Below are 7,136 nucleotides of genomic sequence, written 5' to 3'. Positions count from 1 at the left end.
GTTGAACTTAAAATATCAAAAGCATGACAACTGCATTTCTCCTGAAGTAGTATAATGCTATGAATTACTACTATTATTTACATACAGCTTAGTATCTATGTGTTGATTGAAGTTTAGAGTGCATTTTGTATTTCACCTTTCATTAAATGGGTTTACCTCAGCTTGCACAGATTTTTCTTGTTACAACCTAGAAACAGGCTATTCAATTTACAAGGCTGTAATTCAATTCTTTTCAAGGCAGTATGTACGCATGAGTTGATATATTGTCCGACAAAACTTTGGGAAGCCTTCAGGAACAATCCATGTTTTGTTCATAGACAGTGGAGTGCCTTTGACTGTGCTTCTGAATGTCTTTCAGTCATGGGTGACTTATTTCTAATATGGTGGGCGTGTTTGCCTACGAAAAAAAATGGCGATGATGCTCTTAACAGTGACAATATCACAGGGTGTGAAAATGTAGCACAGATTAACAAACATAAAAATTATCTCAAGCAGGGTATGTTTGTGTACTAACGTAAAAGACGATTTTGCTATTTTGTAAATTAGCAGTGTTCCCGATGTTCCGGTTTATTGAGTTGTAGAACTGAACTCAATGTTTCATAGATTAGTTCTGTCTTCTCTTCAATTAGGGAATCGAGCCACCTAAATTGTACCATGGTATGTATATGGGCATTTGAACTTAAGCTGACTCCAATGACTGCTTTGAAAAAGAAAAAAAAATGTGTATGTGCATCAGTACATGATCGTTGAGACAGTTAGGTCACTGGGCATATACATTGTAGATATGAATACATGTACCAGTATGTATAAAACAAGGAATTATGTCAAAGTGTTGTATTTATGTTGGTTAGGATTTCACTTACACTCCACTGGTGTGCTTCCAGCAAACTGTAGGTCAAACTGCCACATTAATTGTAGTGAATGTACTAATGGCAGGACAAAAGGAAAGTGGAGAAATTGATTCTTGTGATTTTCCACTGTGCCAAAGGTCAAATGAGGTCATTTTCTTTGTCCTGACACCTACCTCCACATCCTGATATGTGAATACTGAACAGATACTGAACATCTGAAAATAAAATGTGAAATTCTACTTCATGTCATTTTCTCTCTCCTAAGATTTGCTTACTTTAATCTGGTCAGTATGGCTGAATCTATCAGTGATGCTTATGATATAACTATATCCAAGCTTTAGATTCTTTTGTCAGAGGAGTTCAAACCCAACAAATCAAAAAGTGAAAGAAGAAAGTCAAAATCACAACAAAATCTTTGAGTGCCCTCGATGATGATAGCTGTAGAGCTTACCGCGATCAGCCGCACTGAACCAAGGCCACATACCGGTACTGTAGAAGTGGAAATTTTCGTGGTGTTGACATTTTCGTGCATTGCACACAACCAGAAACTAGCACGAAAATGAATACACATGAATATCTTTGTGTGCCATATGTTACAGGAGTTGTTGTGTTGATTCAGCGGAATTAAAAACACACAAAACTCCTCTTACCCGGCCGAGCGCAAAAAACAGTAGTTGCGCGAAAATATCCACTTTTACAGTACTACAAAAAGCAACGTCTCAAGTTGTGTCTGAATGTGAGATTTGGATCAACCATCATTCAGGTAGCTAGCCACATGTTGAATGAACTGGCAATGAACTGCACCTTTTCTCAGTACATGAAGTTTAGTGCTTAAATATGGATAATACTTCACATACTGTCAAGTAAAACTAGTGAGTGGCCGGCCATTTGCAGTGTGCTAATTTTCCGATATAAGCCAGACCCCAAAAGACATGTGACTTTATTAGCTGATGCCTGCAAATTATAACCACTGCAATATATATCAGCAGTGTCCATTTGAACCTTTTTGGTTTGGGTTGACAACAGTCCATTCTCACAGTTTTAGATGGATAGATAGTGCCATATTTTTTTAAATAATCATGTGTAAATTTGCTACTATTAATAATTGAACAGGTACAACATGTGTAATGTAAAGCAATATGTATTTGACTTGGAATACAAGTTCTTATTGATTTCTTCGCTTATTTTCTGCTCCTATTATTCCGGTTACATTGTAGGAGCTTTCATGTGTTTAGGTAGGATGAATTTTTTTATTTGTATTATTATAATCTGACAAGTCCTTCAGGTAATTGCAAATTGTTGTCAAAATGTGTGTACCTGAAGAGCACTTGTTCACAATAAAATTATATCCTATGTTTCTAGTGCCGTTCCCACAAGGTTACATTCTGTGTTTTAAATATCAGTGTTACAAATGAAGTGCTCTTGCATAGAGCACATTTTGGTTGAAGTCAGAAGGTCAAAATGAATGCAGAAATAGTCTTATTAGAAATACTATAGGGATGTAGAAGCATACTTTTTTGTTGCCTTTTACATTTGTACATCCTTGACTAATGTTTACCCTAAGCATAAGGTGTGACATTAGATAATCTATCAGCATTTTTAAGATAAACTTGAAACACATCATTATGTATTCCAGTCTAGTGATATGAACGATATATGCATATGTCATCTTCCTTTTTTAATATTCCTTTTGGTGATGGGCTATATACATATATATTAAAGATCACCTACAATTGTATGTAAAGCTACTGATCGAAAAATGCATAACTGTACATGAATGTTATGTGTACTTTTTATTGATTTGTAAATGGGATTCGGTTTTGAGGTCAGACAAGATACTGTATATGCTGTTATTTTCGTGTACAGATATTTTTGCGAATGAGGAGGTCATAGACATTTTCACGAGATGTTGTTTTCGTGAATTGACACCAACACTAACGTAAATGTGCTATTACCCTAGCATGTTGAGAAATTTTCGCGTGTTGTGAAATTTGCGAAAATAACCGCTTGTACAGTATATGATTTTGGGGTGGTCTTTGGAACATTTGAACCTAATGACCTCTTTATAATATCACTGTGCTAGTACAATTGAATATTCATATATTCACAAAGTGATGTGTGGTAGAATAGACGTTTTTATACTTATAGCTAGATATCAATTTATCTGTCAGCTGAGTACTTACAGATATGTTTGTTCAGCAATACGTCTTCTCAGTTTGTGTTAATCGTGAGCGAGACACAACAAAGTTCAAGGATACTGCATTTCATATGTCAAAGTAATCAAAATTTAAACTCAAACTGACTTCAATGTAAAGTATGAATTGTCATGGTAACCACAATGCACACACAAGAGAGTGCTTACTACATTGTATGTATTTTTTTAATGCCTTGATCATGAAATTATTGTCTTTACTCAATGAGATGGACAAGTAAAATTAAAGTGATTACACAATTTATCAGGAAGAGCATTCACCCATCGTAACTCTATCTGTAGGGTCATTGTGTTCAGGAATGCTAAAACATTAACGTATTCAGGTATCAACTGCAGAAATTTCTGATGTAGTTGTTCCAGGAACTATTACTTACAAGTACCAGTAATCATGTTGGATATCATATGTTATGACTAATTTTCATTTACCCATAAATTGTATAACATCTCTTCCATCTAATGTACAATGTACATTGTATTAAACCCATGTTGCACATCTGCAAAATTTACGGCTTGCCCCCTACATCACACGAGTGCAATAATTTGAGAGAATCTACAATGACAAATAGTGCACATTTACTACAAATGTACTCATTTTTCAAAATTCAGCATTGTAATACTGCAAAATTCAATGATAGAAGTGTCTGGTATGACTCGTAATAGAAATTTTAAGTTTAATAAAGTTTTCTAAACAAAAACTACCAATTGTCAACTTTGTATTCTATATGAAGTGTTGTGGGTATTAACAGCTAATGCAGTTTTGCGAATAAAAGATACAGTATCTAGTCTTTAGTGGTAGAGAAAGATTGCAGAGTCGAGGACAGTTTTTAATTTAAAAAAGCACCTGAAATTTGATGTAGCAATTACAAATTATTGATTTTAGCCTTCAATGTCAAGCGTCTCTCTACTTTTCTCTCCATCTCTCTCTCTCTCTCTCCCTCTCTCTCTCTCTCTCCCTCTCTCTCTCTCTCTCTCTCTCTCTCTCTCTCCACTTGCTTTGTTTTATGGCCATTTACCATGTAATTTGTGACATGTTGCTCAAGGTTTGTAGCCCTGCTGTAGAAACTATGTATGTAGATTATGAATAGTATTCTAGGGAAAGTAATCCTCATGTATGAGTTTAGGTTATTTGCAAATGAAAGACCTCAATATTCAATATCACCCATACTGCACTACACGTATTGTACATACAAATAAACCCATCATGGCAAGTTATGTAGCCCAACACTAGTTTTGGATCAGGCTTTCATGTATAGTCAACCTCGCCCAAGTCAAATTTATTTAGACTGAGGAAATGGCTTTCACTTTTAGAGAAAATTTGACTTATGAGGGATTGAAATCAAGAGAATATAAAAGAGAAGAGGACTTGAAAAGACCTTCGACTTTTAGCAATTATTCGACTTATGCAAGGTCGACTGAAACACGGTTGACTGTAAATGTTGTCATTCTTCCTTTCACACTCAAATTCATTCATACACAACACAGATAGCAGAGGATGCCGCTAGAGTTTGGCCCTACACACTGTGGAGGGAACACCATTACTCAGTTGTGGTCACATGACCACTGGCAGCCAATCACCAAAGAGAGAGTGACAGTGAGAGAGAGAGAGAGAGAGAGAGAGCAAAGAGTTCAATGCAGAGCATTCAACTTAATTTATTCGAGTCAGAAGAAATGCCATGAGAGAAAAAAAATCTTGATGTTCTGCACATTTTCATCGATATTTACATTGAAATATACATGCCATTGCATTCATACTACAATATTCATTCATTCTAATTCACCGTGAAATAACTAAAGATTCAGGAAGGACAGAAATAGAATAACAATATATTAATGTATACATATTTTTTTACATTTACAAAATTTTGCAATATTCACAATATGTCACATGAAATGTATACTCTTCATAGAAAATGAAATTGCCATTTGCATACACTAAGGCATTTTCAACATTAATAGGTTTTCAAATTCATTACCACTCCTTGAGGGTATCTTCAGAACAAATGCCCACATCTAGTTTGCTGATTAGATGGTTCAAGCACTACTTCTTGTCTTGCAACAAGTTTGCATTTGTGTTGTGCAGTTGAGTCAAAATGATTTGAGGGTATATTACAGGTACATCCACTATTAATTTGTTTATAAATGATAAAATGGTCACAGGCAATGAAGTACACATAATCATGACTTGTATTAAGATTTCAAGATCTTTCAGAGAAATTTGAAAAGGGTATCAGAAAAAACAGCACAAAAAACAACAAAACATCAAGCTAACAAACTTTGGGTCTATATAACGTTCACTGCTGAAACTTGAATTTGAGGGGTAAATTAAGGGTTTACATGAATCATCAGTATCTCCTATTGTATAAGAATTGACCCTTGGCCAGGCGGACGGACCTTTGCCATTATCACATAAATCATTTCTCAGACATGGAAACCCCCCTGAAGTCTTCCAAAATGTGAAAATCCAAATTATATGTGTACTAGTTTCCCTTACTACATGTAGTTCTGTAGGTTTTCACCACACACATACACACACACACACATCAGCTACCCTCTTCAAACTTACACTGACGAAACAGACACCCTAAACTTTTTTACCACATGTATACAACAGCTATTCTTTTCATAAAAAACCCAGTATGCTGACCAATCACGACACCCACACCCCCATCAAATTTCTTTCACCCATGAAGTGAAAGCAAGCTAGTTTTACTGGACATCATTAATTGATTTGTTTGTTGTTGTCTTTCTTTATCACAAGATCATAAAGGTATCCTTTCCTACTATCTGCCTTGTAATGGAGAAGATACACTTTGATTATTGCATACACAAACTGGCACTATGTCCACACACTTTGTGGTGGTGAGGATATTTTTCTCTTTTTTTTGACACAAGTAATCACACCAAAATTTGAATACATTACAAAGAGAAGTCCATCATAATCATTTCACTATGAGACAGTGCATGACTTGATAACAAATAAGTATAAGAGGATTACTGTATTAAATTTTAAAAAAAATACCCCTTCAAACTAAAAAATATTTCGTACAAATTCAGTCAACTCCGCATGAGTCTAAGATACAGTGGTCAAATGTTGCCAAAGTCAACATAAATTCTGGGAATGGGACCACAGTATGAAACGGGTGTGATTAATTACAGTGTACGTTGCGCTGATAAGCATGTTGATAAGAGCGGATTTTCACATCTCTTGATCTGAAACTCATCTGTTCCTTCCTTTACTTTAAGATTTCTTTTTGACTGTAAAACAGGTTTTTTTTTTTCCAAAGGTGACCACAAGACATAATTTTAAGTGCAGGTAATGCTATCCCAGGACTGCTAAAATTCGCACAAACTCTGGAAAGGTTCTACAGAACAATGAGGGTAATACTTGTGTGCTGCGAACACCTCAATAGGCAAACATTATTCCCCAAATCAAGACTTTTATATTTTCTTGTTGGGCCATGAAGAGCCATTTAAATTTAAAGCAAACATCCTGCATAATCACAGAGACTTAGCAGCTCTGCTGACCATTCCCCACCTGAAAATAGCTACAATATGGAAGTCAAAACTAAACTGTACAGCTGCCTTCATGACCCACATGGACCATCTTTCGTCGACTCGAGATACCATAATCCTGCTCTCCACTCAATAAACGAGTTGTACCCCACACTTCAAAACCTTCAAACAGATCACCTGTGATCTTCTACATACACTCACAGCAGAAACTCATATATAATTCATGTCAGCACAAAATGTTTACTACTACTACACCACCACCACCAACAACTGTACCTGCAGTTTGAATAGAGCGGCCTCCACGGGGTGGGCCCTAAATTGCAAACCTTATGGAGTTAGCAGCAACACAAATGTCCACATTAGTGGAATTTAAGGCATAAACTAAGCCAACAATTTGCCATTATGGCCAAGACCATCAACAAATCTAAAACATCACAATACTTTAAGAGCATACAGTCCTATGGATGCTTCACAAGGATGGTTTTCCAGGGAGGTTGTGACTTTCAGTATTCTAATCATCAAGAGAAAGTTGATTTATATATACACCACTTGCCATGTTG

This window comes from Diadema antillarum, unplaced genomic scaffold, assembly GCF_040938485.1.
Source record: "Diadema antillarum isolate AM-2024a unplaced genomic scaffold, OU_Dant_1.0 scf00000065, whole genome shotgun sequence".
Taxonomy (NCBI): domain Eukaryota; kingdom Metazoa; phylum Echinodermata; class Echinoidea; order Diadematoida; family Diadematidae; genus Diadema; species Diadema antillarum.
The sequence above is the reverse complement of the archived record's forward strand: the minus strand, read 5'-3'. Positions refer to the sequence as shown.